The 16,269-nt window shown below is 43.0% G+C and overlaps 1 protein-coding gene across 1 annotated transcript in view; it reads left to right on the top strand.

Annotated features, from left to right (window-relative positions):
* The window catches only part of XRN1 (5'-3' exoribonuclease 1), a 2,408,514-nt gene that overhangs the window by 2,095,824 nt on the left and 296,421 nt on the right, over positions 1 to 16,269 (top strand). The gene's annotated exons all lie outside the window — the stretch shown is intronic.

Genomic DNA, 16,269 nt, shown 5'->3' with positions numbered 1-16,269 from the left:
TTAATGATGAAGTTTTTATGACACTTATTATCTGAAGAAGTCCTGCTAGTGAGCAGGACGAAAAGCGCTTTATTTTTATTGTTGGTTTGCAGTTTGTGTGTACTTTTTAGTACCTTGTGAGTGTTTGCTTTTGGATTAAACGCCATTGGTTTGCTTACGACTCTAATTGCCTTCTTCACTAGTTTGTTGTCTTTACCTCCAGCAGTTTGTTCAGGATTGCATCCTTACTATTAAAGGTCTAGGTTGCTTTCTCATGGCCAGGTTTGGAGCATATACACAATGTGCCCTTTTCTTTTAATAGTTCGTGTTGTGGAATACCAGTCCAGTTGCATATTTGTGCTTTTAAGACGCTCTGTTCCTTCTTGTTTCTCTATTACAGCAGAAATGTTCATGTTTTCCTACATGCTCTGTCCTCTAATTCTATTACTTTTTGAAACATCTCTTCTTGTGCAGACTCTTATTCAGCTGGCCTTTTCTTCATTTCGACCTCTTAAGTTTTGCAGTTTTAATACCTTATCTGAACATCTCATTAAAGCTTCTACTATTTTTTCCAGCCTCAATGTTTCCGTGTATTTTAGTCAGGTCTGTGTGCAGTTGGCTTATACTTTCCTCTAGGTTAATGGATGTCATGTCTGGAGCTTGCACTGCTTTTTGCTGTATGGCTACAGTACTTTTCCCAGTCAGTGTTTTTTCATCACATTTTGTAGCTGATTTTCCTTCAGGTCCTCTGTATTTCCTTCAGGTCCTCTGTATTTCTTTTTTCATGGCATCCACATACTAGCCAGTTACTGAAATTTGCCCAGAAATCTAGGTCCACTGAATTTGTCTGCTAATTTTCTGTTTTCACACTGGGAGAGCTAGAATTAAGCTGTCCCTCAATGTGCCACCATTTTGGAAGTCCAGAGAAAAGCTGTTCTTGATCTTTTTGATAAGGAGATAAAGTGAATATAGATCATTAATTTATTATATCTGCTTTTTCTCAAAATTTTATTATGTCAAACTAGTTAAATTTAGAATGTATTCCAGTTAATGTATGCCATTATTAAATGTTTTCCTTGCATATTTCAGCTTCCTTGAACTTAATCCCAAGTTTAAAAATATTTTTGAATTGGAAAAACATTTAAATACTTCACATTTTCATGACTTTTAATATTAACATTTATTGTACTACTGAATTGTTTTTGTTTTGCTTTTCTGTTTATAAATAATATTGTGGTCTTAGAGTTTATTTATTGAAAACATTTTTATGACACTTTGCAAATGCAAGTTCAAGAAACACTTATTTGTCATCTTTCCCATTTTGTCACAACTGTCAAAGTCCTGTGAAGCAATAGTCAATTATGCACTAAGCTACATAAGATAGCATAATGAGTCAGTTTGTTTTTCTTCTTGGCTACCTTAATATGGGGTCATGCTTTCATAACTTCAGCACTGTGTTGTCACACTTTGAGGGTATTTGAAGAAGTTATTGTTTCCACTACTACTGATTCACTGATGAGCTCTAGTAGCACTGCAATGCAACAAGGGATTTAGAGACATGAGAGTTACATTGAGCAAAAATGTGTTGGGGACTAATTTATTTGTGTCTGAATCAAACACTTTCCCCTCTTACTAGCCCAGACAGAGCTGTTGCACAGAGATGTACACTCAAACAGACCCTGCTAAATACTCTGCCAATTTTATACGCGCAGACGTACATGCATGCTGCATACACACACTCCCAGTACATACTGCTTTGTGATGGCAGACCTACTGCTGCCATAGGCAGCAGAGGTTGTTCATTGTCAAATTGTCTTGTCCACCCTTCACTGTTCTGCTTCAAAGTAGTGCAGAAGGGCGGTCTTAAAATCACTCTGCCACATTATTTTGATCCCAATGTATGGCTATGGGATAAAACACTTGGCCAGTTTACATTAGCCATGTCACAGGGCTGCCATATTTGCATGCAGCATTATCTAGCAAGTCTGAAGTAACACTGTTTGCTCAAGCCTTTGTACAGCTGCTGGAGCACTGTAGTAATCTTTGAATTTTTCCCTCATAACTCAATGTGTAGTCTCGTTTATTACTGCACTTCTGCTTCCAAAGCACATTCATCATTAATCGTGTGGTAGATGTAAAAGTCATAGTAACTTTGAGTATCAGCAGAGAAGTGAATAGTCTACATTTAGTCCACCTGATACAACACAATTATTTCCTCATTGTAGATTTTTTTGAATATTCATTAAGTACACTGGTGGTACAGTTAAGCTGGATTTTAAAATCACTACTGTAGAATAAGTAATGACAGGTATTTTATTACAGGTGGCATGGAGTCTCCACAGAAACTTGAATAAGCTAAAACACATCAATCTGATGTTAATCTTCTTCCCATTCGTCACTGATGGGTTCAGTTCCGAGCCGTCGGAGCAGAGTCGGCCTAATACCAAGCTCGCATACACCAAAAACTCTCGACCTAAGCTGCTACCTAAAATGCCCTTCTCCCACTTACCTCAGATCTCGTTTGTAGCACAGCCATATAGCAGTGTTTCACTGAGCTCTCCAGCTAAGTGTTATATTTTATAGATAATTGTGTGTTTTTCCTAATCTAACTCTCTTACCCTCATTTATCTATCTAGCTCTACCTGTTGGGTATTTCTTATACTGTTGTTGGTATGCCCTCTCCTACCCTTGTGGTATCATTTGATATTATTGGTATCTTCTTTCTTTTCTTCATTCCTTCCTTTTAGTCTCTAGTAGTGTGTGTTTTCTTGTGTATGGAAATGTCTGGTAAAAAAGGGACTTCCGAGTTTAAACATTGCACCTCTTGCAGTGGCTCCCAAACAGTGACTCGCATGACGATTGTGTGTATTGTCTGGGGGTTTCTCACCTCTCTGTTAAACCTCCTTGCCAGATTTCTCTAATTTTAATCAGCGGATGCTGAAGGAAAGAAAAAAACTGATTTTGAAAGGCCTTTTAGTTTCTCCTTTCTCAGAGGCCCTTTTTGTATTGGAGGTCTCAACCCCTCCAGTGAAGGACAAAAAATGTCCCCATTCAGATCCCTCTTCATTAGCTGGTGATAAGAGCAAGTCTCATAAACATAAGGCCCACAAATCTTCATTGGAGCAAAGGATTGCTTCATCGACTATGGCTATTGCTTCTGTTCCGAGCTCTGCTCCAGTTGCTACTTCAAACCAGGTCATAGACATTACAGAAATTTTGACGTCGGTGCCAACTTCTACACTGACCTCTATGGCACCAGTCCTGTCTACAATGTCAACTACGGCTCCGACCTTACTTTCCACAATAGCTACGGCACCGACTTCACCTTTTACTGCACCGAAAGTGGTTTTGACAATTCCTTTGGAACCGATAACTTCGACTCCAAGTGCCTCCTTGGCACTGAGTCCCTTCTCAACACCACTGATTCCTCTCTTACCTGTCTCCAAGTTAGAGACTATGGTGCTGATAACTCAAACACCATGGACCCGGTACTCCCCTTCATTGGACCTGTTCTTAGGCCAGATGTACAGCCCCTTTCTGGACCGACCCAACTCCCCTTCAGGAGTGTCCACGAGGTCCACCAGGAGTCTTTCTGAATTCGATGTGGTGTGCCTGCTGGATCAGCTGTTGACAGCCAGAGGGGATAACAAATCTTCCTAAGACTCATCCCACTTCGGGGTTTGGGTCTGTTGCTCCCAGGACTCCCACTTATACTCCTCCTTCGGATCTGTCGGTTCCAAAGCCCATTGCTCCAACGTCCTGGGTGGAAACCCATTCCTCGGCACTGACAGTGACTCTCACTGAGGCTTCGAGGCCATCCCTTTGGGTTTTGGTTCCATCGGAACCGTCCCTTCCTCAGACTCATGGTTGGGGGGCAGAGTCCTTGGTTCTGAGCACGGTTCCATGTTTTTTTATTAGTTCCAACCTCAGATCCGTGGATGACGTCTGCCCCGATCTTGCTTGAGGCTCCATCCCGGGAGCGGGTCTGACAGAGCGGGGTGTGACACCTGTTCCGAGGTTGTCCTACCCGGTTCCAAGCTCCTTATTCCTCTTTGGGCGGGCCTGCTTTCCGAGTGATGGAGAGGGTGCTTGCATCAGGAAGCACTCCTCCTACGTCATAACTTCTCCCTGCTCCCTCTGAGCTACAGCTACCACGGGCCACCTCCCCAGAACACAGAGAGTAGAAGCCTCAGGAAACCCCAGATATTCTTCATGTTTCACTGTTGCAGTCATTACATTTGGGTAATCTGCTGGCAGGTTGCCCTCAGTCGGCCTGATTAACAAAGTCTTGGGTCCTGCATCGGTTGCTGTCCCTTCTTCCATGACGTCAGGTCATCAGGGGTATAAAACATGCAGCCGACGCCATTACATCAGTCTTTCTTGCCGTGCGGTGCCCGAAGCAGAAGCAAGTGACAGTCGGCCGACTCCTGAAATTTGCGTTTTCGAGTTTCAGAACCAAAGTCTTCGACTTAAAACTAACTTAGTTTCCCGTTTTTTTTTGGTTGTTTTTTTTTTCCCCCGTTGGGGAAACTTTTTCTTGCTCCTTACCGATGTCAGTAAAAGTTAATAATTGCATTACTTGTGGAAAGCAAATACCTCATAAGGATTTTCATCTGTACTGTATTCCTTGCCTAGGCCCTGACCATGACATACTATGCTGTTGGTTTTGTGCTTTATTTAATCAGCGCACTATCCGTCGTCGGTACATTTTTGCCTCTAAATATTTCGGTTCTCAGTTTAATTATCCAGAAATGACATTGGTTAGGCATCCGACTGCCGGGATTCTGAAAAAATGCGAAGAAAAAGACAGAGACAGGCTGCCGAGGTCCAAAACTGCCGACGACGCTTCTCCTAAGCCAGTCGCCAGTTCACTGGTACTCAGTGAGAAGCTTTCGCAGCCCCTGATACCTGCTGCTACTGACTCACAGGCCTCTACTGAGATCCATTCGGAATCCGGTATGCTGCAAGATTCTTCACCTATGGAACTCGCGGATATCTCTACCTTGGATGGGTCCGGAGTCGCTGTGCAGGCACTGGCTTCTGAGGGTGTATTCAGGCCTACAGACTTGCATATTAAACCAACTCCACCTTCAATACTAAGGCCTAAATCTCGATCTGTGTCGCAAAAAACAATGCCCATTCCACATGTTCAGGCCCCTGTGCCTAAAAAACAATGATCAAAATGGCTGAAGATCTAATTTTTCTAAGAGTCCTAGGGCTGAGCTTGACTATGAATCTTCTGATCAGGACTCTTGTTTCTTCTGACTCTTCTAATGACCTGGATTTGTCCATACCTACAGACGGATTCCATTCCCTCTGCCCCCCCCCCCGAGGATTTTTCTTTTGGTGAAACTTTACATACCTTAAGGGATCATTTCCACTGGGAAAGTCAGGAATTCTCTGATTCAAAAAAGATGCTTAGGGATTTTCTTCTTTTACCTCAGCATAGGCCTTTGGCTGTACCTCCTGTACTAGACATTGTTGATTGTGTTTTTGGAATCCAGTATGGCCCCTGATTCTCTGCCTCCAGCTCCTAGTAAATCTGACAGATACTACAGGGTTCCTGAGTCCCACAAGTTCCTTTTCAAAAATCCTGTTGCAAATCCTGAAACCATTTCTCAGGGGCCTAAGGGCATTAAGGCTTCTACTGCTAAAAATCCAAACCCTTCTGATAGAGACTGCAGGGTGCTGGATAGATGGGGAAAAAAGGTTTATACTTCTGCAACCTTGGCAATCAGGGCTTTAAACTGCCAATTTCATATGTTAAAATATCAACAGCATATTATTGGACTGCTTAAACAGAAAATGATGATTTCTGACTGTGTGGAAAATAAAGATTTACAGGATTTATTGCATTCTGCTGAACAAGTTGGAAAACATACTTTGCAATCTGGTTCTGATGCTTTACAGTCCTCTTGCAGGGCTGCTGTTGCTGGGTCTGTGCTTAGAAGGCATGCTTGGCTTAAGGAGCAATCTCTGCCTGATCATGTTAAAGTGAAATTGTTGGATGCTCCTTTAAATCAGGACCACCTGTTTGGCAATAAGGCTGAAGAAGTTTTAAAAAAGATGGAAGATAAAGCTAAATCTATGCAAACTGTAAAATATTTCTTACAAGTGCAACCTCCAGGATTTAGTAGGCACTGGCCTACTAAGAATTGGTCCTTTCCGGCTCCTTCCAGATCCTCTCAAGCCAAATCCAGACACACCAAAAGCACCAGGTTTCAGTCCCAGGGGACTCTCAGAACTAAGCAATGTGGGGCCTCCACTTCCAAATCTGGAAATAACCCCCCCCCCCATGTTAAACAGTCTCAATGACTTTCCTTTAAAATTGCCAAGCACTTACCTTTTTGCCGCCCCTTTGGGGGGGGGGGGGTTGCTCTTCATGCAAAAAACTGGGAACTCATAACCGAGGACAAATGAGTTTTAAATATAGTGTCCCAGGGATACAGATTTCATTTCCACACGTTGCCAACACCAAACAGGTGGCCAGACCTGCCACCAAATCAGTGGGCAGAGGCTCAAAAACAAATGCTTTCCCTCTTAAACATGGGGGCTATTCAACCAGTACCAGAAGAGGAAAAAGGGACAAGGTTTCTATTCCAGGCTTTTCCTGGTACCCAGAAAAGACAAATCTTGGCGTCCAATTTTGGACCTGTCTACTCTAAACACCTTTCTGGACATTCCAAAATTCAAGATGCTGACTCTTCACCAGTTACTTCCTATGCTAGACAAAGATGCCTGGTTGGCAACTCTAGATTTAAAAGAAGCTTACCTGCATATCCCAGTCAGGGAATCTTGCAGAAGATACCTATGCTTCAAAGTAGGCTACTTGCATTATCAGTTCTCTGCACTGCCCTTTGGCTTGTCTAGTGCGCCCAGGGTATTCACAAAGTGCCTGGCTCCAGTAATTGCATTTTTCAGGCAAAGAAATATTCAAATATATCCATACCTGGACGATTGTCTAATTCAGGCAGAAAACCAGGCCATACTTCTAAATCATCTGGCATTTGTAAAAAGGGTTCTAACTTCTCTGGGGTACACCATAAACGAAATTAAATCACAACTGGTACCCTCTCAACAGATTACATTCCTGGGTGAAAGCTTGAATAAAACTGCCCAGATGGCTTTCCTCATGCCAGAAAAGCAAATTCACTTGGTAACTTACTTCAAACAAGTGGCCACAAAAACCCTGCTTTCTGCAAGACAAATACTGCAAGCCTTGGGGTTCATGGCCTCCTGCATTCTTCTAATTCCATATGCAAGACTGCATATGAGGAAACTTCAGTGGTACTTAAGTCTATGGAGTCAACGTTGTCGCAGCCTGGAAACAATGATTCCTGTCATACCTTGCCTACGCCTGGAGTTCCTATGGTGGGCAAAGGCCTGCCACCAAAACAAGGGACTCCCATTCACACCACCCCCTGCTGCACAAACCCTAGCTACACATGCATCAGACTATGCATGGGGGCTCACCTGGCAGGGAAGTGCATGCAGGGCAAATGGAACCCAAATCAAATGCACCTACATATCAATCAAAAAGAAATGTTAGCTGTATAGAATGCTCGGACAGCCTTCAAGGACTACATTCTTCCAGGACAACTAATGGTAAAGAATGGACAACACCACGGTTACGTGGTACATAAACAAACAGGGGGGTACACATTCCTACCCCTCTGCAGACTAGCCATGGCATTGTGGGAACACGGCCTTGAGCTACCAAGTGCAACTATAAGCTCAATTCCTGCCAGGAAAATTGAATACACTTGCAAACGGACTAAGCAGAAATCTCATGGACCCACATGAGTGGAAACTGGAACCACGGATTTTCAACATGTTGACAAGCAAATGGGGGAGCCCAGACATAGATCTATTTGCCTCCCCCCAGAACTACCAGTTGAACAAATTTTGCACAAGGACTCCCCACAAAAAAGCCTGGAAAGTGGATGTTCTGTCCTTCATCTGGAAAAAACTATCAGTCTAAGCCTTTCCCCCTCTGCCTGTACTCTCCAAAGTTCTGCTAAAAGTCAAACAGGACAAACCAAGAATGATTTTGATTGCTCCAGACTGGCCACGCCAACACTGGTACCCACTCCTGCACAGTGCGTCACGCATATCTCCGTGGCACCTGCCTCAGGCACCTTCCTTGCTGTCTCAGCAGGAGAACCAAATTCTGCACCCTCAGCTTCCAACATTGAACCTTGCAGCTTGGCTAATCATTTAAATTCACCCTTAGCATCCCTCAGCAAACCTGTGATGGATGTCATCTTGGAGGCGAGAAGACCTAGTACTAGAAAATCTTATGCTGACAAATGGAAAAGATTCTGTGCCTGGAACCAATCTTTAGGGATGAGCACAGCAGCACCCAATTTACCTCACATTTTGCAATACTTAACTGAGATGCTGCACAAGGGCCTGTCTTTTTCCTCTATTAAAATCCATGCTTCAGCTCACTATAATACAGAATCACCCCTCTTTTCTCATCCCCTGCTCAAGCAGTATTTCAGTGGGGCAAAGAACTTGAGACCACCCAAGAGAGCTCCTACCCCTGCCTGGGACCTTAATTTTGTTTTGGAGAAGCTCACTCTCGAGCCAGCTGCTACTGCAGACTTGAAATTTCTTTCTTGGAGAACAGCCTTCCTTTTAGCAATCACTTCAACTAGAAGGATATCTGAATTACAGGCCCTTATGTTAGTGGAGCCTTTCATCATCTTTCATGCGGACAGGGTATCTCGGAGGACCAATCCATCCTTCATGCCCAAAGTGGTTTCCAGTGTGGCTCTTAATCAGTCCATTTATTTAACAACCTTCTATCCCAATCCACAGAACAAAGGGGAATGGATTCTGCACTCCTTGGACTTGCACAGACAACTTAGATTCTACTTGGACAGAACTAAACTTCGAAAAAAATCTGAAAAATTGCTAGTAGCATTTGCTGCTGGGGCAGTGGGGAAGGCTATTTCAAAACAAACTATTTCTAAATGGATAAGCCATTGCATTCATTTCTGCTATAAGCACCTTGGAAAACCTATCCCCTAGGGGATCAGATCTCATTCCACCAGGGCTGCATCTACTTCTGCAGCCTTTCTCAGAGGTGTTCCTACCAGGGATATTCTAGAAGCTGCTACCTGGAGTTCTGTGCATACTTTCACCAAGCATTATCATTTACCAATTTTTTCTAAATCCAGAGCTGGCTTTGCCACTGCTGTCTTGCAGGACCTTATAGCTGGTCCTAATGCTGTATAATTTCCTCCTCCCAACCCAACCATAGCGTTGGGAATCTACCCAAATGTAATGAATGCAACAGTGAAACATGAAGAACATAGCACAGCTGTGTACACTTACCATAAATGTAGATGTTTGAGTGTATTCACTGTTACAGTCGTGGTTACCGTCCCACCAACCCCCTGTTTTTCTCTGGCTATACCTCTACTTTCTTTTACTATGCTTAAAAGCCTTTTTGGTGTGTTTGCTTTTAGTTGGAGGTATATTTTTGTGTTTTTAATTTTATTTGCTCCCCATTTGGGGGGCACCTGACATCTGGGGCAAGGAAAATTGATGTAATAGCGTTGGCTGCATGTTTTATACCCCTGACAACCTGACGTCATGGAAGAAGGGACAGCAACCGACGCAGGACCCAAGACTTTGTTAATCAGGCCGACTGAGGGCAACATGTCAGCAGATTACCCAAATGTAATGACTGCAACAGTGAATACACTCGAACATCTACATTTATGGTAAGTGTACACAACTGTACTTTCCAGGGTACCCATCCTTCCAAGTCTTCCTCAGATGTCCCCACTGTAGAACCTCCTCGGAATAAGGTGTGCAAGAGGAAACACATTGGCTTTCCTGAAGAGTCTCTCAGAGGATATGGACTACGATGATGGGGAGGGGTCCCCATGGTCACCCCCTGACGATGTCTCCTTTGGAGACATCCTGGAAATATTGAAACGGAGGGGTGGCTGGAAGCCCTCCAATCCTTCATTGGAGTCCGTTTCCTGCAGGCTTTTCGCTCTCTGCCTTCTACCTCTTGGGTGACCCCCACCTGCTGATAAGTTAGTCCAGCTCATCCTGCAGTGTGCTGGGAAGAACCCTGATTCTATTGAGGCCATTCCTCGGAGACCAGATAAGATTCTTTTCCCACCAGAGGAGCACACCCACTGGTCTAGAGGCTTGCCAGTTGACACTATGGTGGTGGTGGTGGCCACTACAAAGGATCTAGCAAAAGCAAGTCCTACTGTTCACCCGCCCAACAGTGTGTCCCGGCTATGGCCAGACTAGGGAAGTGAGTTTTTGCTTCAGCGACCTTTGCAGTCAGGTCCCTGAACTACTTGGCACATTTCACAAGATTCCAAAGAGGTCTTATTTCCGAACTTTCTGGAACCCTCGCAGGTCAATTTTCTGATGGAGCACAAGACAAGGTTGCCTCTCAACTTGCCACCCTTGAGTCTATCCTCATCTCTTCCATGAGGTTGCTCTCTCACGCGACTGAAGGGGTGATTAGAGCTGCAGGTACAGGCATAGTTATGAGGCGTCATGCCTGGATGCGCATCTGTGACCTCGCGGACTCTGCTCCTATTGAACCATCTTCATTATTTAGTTCTAAAGTAAAGGACACACTGGCCAGGTGCGAGCAGGATGGAAAGACTTTGTCTACCATTGGCCTACATTTTTCCAAGCCCCAACGTTCTTTTTCCAGGAACCAGAGGAGTGGGAAAATATGGCACAAAAAATCTCAAAGTCCTTTCCTTAACGCATGTGGTGAGGTTTCCCCTAGAGGCAGAGGGGGTTCCAATGATGGAAGATGCCCCTTTAGGGGCAGAGGGGGTCCACGAAATCAAGACTCCAGGAGTTCTTTCTCTGGGCGGTCTTATCAATGCTTCTGAAGCGTTGCCCGATTGCATTCCTCTGGAAGCAGCCGGGGCTCATTTTTCTCTGCACCAAACTGCCTGGTGCTCTATTACAAAAGATCAGTGGGTGCAGAGAATAATCTCCAGAGGCTACTACATCCCTTTAACTTCCCATCCAAAACCTACAAAAAACCTTCATGATGTTTTACCCAAAGGGAAGAAGCGGCTTCAGAGATAAGAAAGCTGGGTCAAAAAAGTCATCCAACTAGTCCCCCCAGACAAATGCGGATCCGGTTTTTACTCAAGATTCTTTTTGATGCCAAAAAAAGACTGGGGACTGGAGACCCAGTCTGGATCTCAGCCTTCTAAACAAGTCAGTGGTTCAAACCAAATTCCACATGGTCACTATTCAATCCATTCTCCCTGTTTTACAGGAGGATGTTTAGATGTGCTCAATAGACCTCCGGGATGCGTAGTACCACGTCAAAATGGACAAACGTTCCAGGAGTCATCTCCACTTCCGGCTAGGAGACGGTCATTACCAGTTCCGAGCCTTGCCATTTGGTCTCTTGACAACCCCCAGAGTGTTCACGAAATGCCTAGCAGTGGTGACAGCTCATCTGAGACTTCAAGGATTCCAGGTGTTTCCATATTTAGACAATTGGCTCCTTTCCCCTCCACCAAATGTCCTCTGACCATGGCCCTCCATTACACACACTCATTACCAGAATCCCTAGGCATCACAGTTCATTTGGAGAAAGCCAATATACAACCTACCCAACAGCTGGAATTTATAGGGGCAGTTTTCAGTACTCGAACATGCCTGGTATCTCTACCAACTCACAGGCTTCAGAGGTTAAGATTGCAAGTACTTGTGATACTCCGTCAAAGAAAGGTGTCAGCAAAAGAAGTTCTCCAGGCTTTGGGGTCCATGGCTGCAGCCATTCCTATTGTTCCTCTGACAAGATTACACATGAGACTGTTACAGTGGCTCCTATTCTCCCAATGGTTGGCAAGTCTCCACCTCCTAAACTCACAGATCCTCATTACCAACTCTTGCAAGCAAGATCTTCTCTGGTGGATGAGGCCAGACGCAGAATTTTGGTGTGTCGCCCCTTTCAGACTCCTTAAGCCAAGCCATGGTGACCACGAACACTTTCCTGATAGGGTGGGTGGGGCATTTTCAGGGAAAGACAGTCCAAGGCACGTGGTCTAGCTTAGAAGCCAACCTGCATATCAATGTTCTGGAGTTGAGAGCAGTGCTGTTGGTGTTGCAGGCATTACATCCACTCCATCGGGAACAATTGCAATTCAGTCAGACAATGTGTCAGTAGTCTGGTACATAAACAAGAAGGAACCAAATCCTACCCCCTGTGTTGAGAGGCCATGAGAATTTGGCACTTGGCGATAGCTTCCAACCACTTTCTTATAGGAACGCATATCCCGGGGAGCTCCAACGTGATTGTTGACAGGCTGAGCAAATGTATCCTCCTTCCACACGAGTGGTCTCTCAATCCAAACGTGACGGCAGAAATTTTCAGCTGATGGGGCCAGCCTTGCTGTGATCTCTTCACTTCCCCTTCGAACAACAAATGCAGCAGCTTCTTTGCCCTCTTTCCTCCAGAGAGGGAGTCCCCGAGAGACGTTCTGACTCACAATTGGCCCACGGGTCTTTTCTATGATTATCCTCCAATTCCCTTGATACCCCTATTTTTGAAGAATCAGTTCAGCTGAGATGCAAGGTGATCCTCATTGCCCCATTCTGGCATCGTCAGATATGGTTTCCCTTCCTCCGGCCTCACCTGTTACAACCTCCATGGATCTTGGACACTCGTCCAGACTTAATATCTCACCCCCAAGGGTTGACTCTCCCAAATCTGTCCACTCTCAAGCTGACAGCTTGGTTTCTCCACTTCCGTTGTTGCCAGGCAGGAAACCCTTTCCTCACCTGTTCGCAATATTATTCTGGCCTCTCCCATAAGCCATCCACCAGAAAATTTTACAGAGATAAATGGAAATGGTTTGCTCTTTGGTCTAAAAAACAGATGCTAGACCCCTTCTCAGCTCCGGTCTTTGTTATACTTCAAAACTTTCTGAGTTTTTTGAGAATGGAGCATCAGCTTTTACCATTCGAGTCCATTTAGCAGCTATTTCCAATTTTCATAATGGATTAGAGGGCATTCCAATTATCTCCACCTGCCTATGCAAGACCTTTCTCAAAGGAGTGTTTCATAGCAGACCTCCAATCAAGCATCCTTTAGAAGCATGGAATCTCTCCCTAGTACTACAGTCTCTCTTTACCCCCTTTTGAGCCTGCTGCAAAATGTGACCTCAAATTTCTATTATGGAAATCCCTATTTTTGGTGGCTATCACATCAGCTAGACTGATATCAGAATTACAAGCCTTATGCATCAAGAGCCCGTATTTCATTTTTCATAAAGACAGAGTATAACTACGTACTAACCCATCTTTTCTCCCCAAGTGATTTCTGATTTCTCTGTGAATTAATCCATTGAATTTCCAGTGTTTTTCCCAAACTATTCCAATAAAGGAGAATACGGTCTACATTCATTGGACGTACATAGGCAACTACATTTTTACTTGGATAGGACTCGATCTATCCGCAAGTCAGATCAACTTTTCATTTCCTTCTCTGGGCCATAAATGGGATATGCTGTATCAAAAGTCACTTTATCAAAATGGCTCAGAGATTGTATTGCTTTTTCATATTCACGTGCAAATGAGCCTAAACCTGACAATATCAAAGCACATTCAATGAGAGCTATAGCAACTTCTGTTGCTTTTCACTCCAGAGCCTCTATGGACGACATTTGCGCAGCAGCCATTTGGGCTAAACCTCACACTTCGATCAGACATTACAAGTTGGATATGGTCTCCAGGGGAAGAGTGTCCTTTGGCTCAATGGTACTCAGGAATGTTCTTCCATAAGGGCCACCCAGGTTTTTCAGGTAGTTTGGGATTCTGTCCCAATCAGTGATGAATGGGAAGAAGACTAACAACATCAGATAAAGAAGTTATGTCTTACCATAATGTTCCATCTGTGTTGTTCTTCTTACATTCATCACATCCCACCCTCCGTCCCACACCAAAGGCTCCTGGTGGATCTTATGGGTCCTTGTGGTGTTTTCAGGGTTTTTGCAAAGAAATGGCCTCTGCTTTTACTTCTATATATTTCATGCAAACTCGATCTGAGGTAATTGGGAGAAGGGCGTTGTGGGTAGCAGCTTAGCTCGAGAGTTTTTGGTGTACGCAAGCTTGGTGTTAGGCTGACTCTGTTCCGACGGCTCGGAACCAAACCCATCAGTGCTAAATGGAAGAAGAGCAACAACACAAATGAAACGTTATGGTAAGACATAACTTCTTTTTTTTTTTTTCTTTTTTCTTCATAACATAGGGAATCTTCTGAAAATAAAATTCAAGAATTCAGCAAGCACATTTTAGCTAAGGTGATATTTGTGGAGTCATCCTTTCTTTTATTTAAGGAAATTAAATACTGTTGGGAATGTATGATAGTCATCAGAGCTGTAAAGTTTTTCATTCAACACTTTTGCAATAACATTAATTTCATCCAATGATCTGAACACCTGCATTTTGAATTATTTTTATGGGACTCGAGCAAGTTCTTAGTTCTGCATAGATTTGAGGTGTCTTGGAGAACACGGAGCCTCTTGCACTGTTGGCTGTTTTAAACTCAAAATGTATTTAAACATGGTGCATAAGAATATGCAATGGATATGTCATCAATCATAATTTCTATTTTGAAGTGCAGTTAAGTGTTTTCTTAGCATTAAGTTAAGATTTTATAAAAGCAGTGAGCATAACATGTTAGCTACTATATACTAGAATCTTACTACTGAACAACACATTTTATAAAAACAGATTGCATTTGTTTGAGTTAAAGAATATTTATGTTGACTGTAGACTTGACTGTGCAGTAGCTACATGTCTGTAGTCTGCTTTGTGAGACATTAAAATGGCAATCAAGATTTTCACATTGAACATGTATCCTGGATGATATAGTCAGGCAAGAAATATGTTATATGCAGTACAACACGGAAAACAGCATCATGTTCACCTGAGATCCAGTTCAGCTTTAATTCTTTTCTCACTTAAACTAATTTTAATTTATGGATAATTTTGTTTACACTAGAAATAAAACCCAGTGCCATAATTTTCCAGGCTGTATTAAAAGCAAACACATTTTGTATTTCTGTGCTATATGACAGTTGCATGCCTCAATAAACAGAGGCCAAGTATTCCAGTTTTAATTTTGATAATTCTTTTACACTAACCTATAAAAAAAGTAAAAGTGTGTATAGTGACTGTTGTAAGCACAGATATTATTATCCTAAAAATGATTGGGCACTGAGTATATATGCAGCGGTCTACTTCAGTTGCTGGAGTTACCATAACATTGAAACTGAAATCCTTGAGACAACAACAGCAAACGTGCACAAGACTGATGGTGTACAATCACGAAGCTCATAAGATCATACAATTTAAAGTTGTTAAATCAGTGTAACATCCACTACTGAATGTACACAAGACAGATGGGGTGTACAAGCATGAAGCCCATAAGATCATACAATTTATAGTTGCTAAATCAGTGCCTGACATCCACGACTGTTTCTTCCTTCTTTTGGGTTTCATGCTTGTACACCATCGGTCTTGTGTACATTTATTGCTGTCATCTCATTCATTGTCATCTCAATAATTTCAGTTTCAGTGTTATGGTACCTCCAGCAACTGAAGTAGACCCATATCTGGGCATAACTTTCTGCATGTGTAGTAGGAATGTATGATACCATCCCCATTAAGTAAAAAAAAAAAAACAAAAATTGCCAAACCTTGTACTTTGTACATTGCAGTGCATTCATAATTTGTGTGTGTATGTATTTATTTATTGACATTTGTTAATCGGGTTAGTCCAGCTGAGCTAGGGGCCCATTTTCAGCTGAGACCGTGGAGAAAAGCATTTAAAATAAGCATTGTTAAGTAAGGATTTAAACTAGTATTGAGTTAGTCATTATAATGTCAGTATTCAGGTTTTGAGATTGGTGTCTGCATTTTAGCTCAGAGAGTGAAGTCTGTGGATGTGTATTAAACTTTGTCACTGTAGGCCTTGGTTTTATTCTCTCAGTCTCCACTTTTAATAGTATATGATTCTGAGTAAGTCATTTAATCAGACATTATTCTCAGGTTGTCCATGAAGAGAAACACAGTTTTCATTCTGAATACCACCTCTGGTCTTGCTATGAAAAGAAGCTTTTGGCCTAATGAGACAAGTGTAAATAAGTCTTAAGATCCCTAAAATGTCTTAAAGCTATGCAGTTTTATCTTAAACTCTCTGCCATTTGCATCAGTTCAGTTATGGTCTATTAAATCTGCTCGCCATTATTTCAGTTTGTGATTTCATCA

This window comes from Protopterus annectens, chromosome 5.part0 (genome assembly GCF_019279795.1).
Source record: "Protopterus annectens isolate FY-2018-M chromosome 5.part0, PAN1.0, whole genome shotgun sequence".
Lineage (NCBI taxonomy): Eukaryota > Metazoa > Chordata > Ceratodontiformes > Protopteridae > Protopterus > Protopterus annectens.
This window is presented reverse-complemented; position numbering and strand designations above follow the sequence as displayed.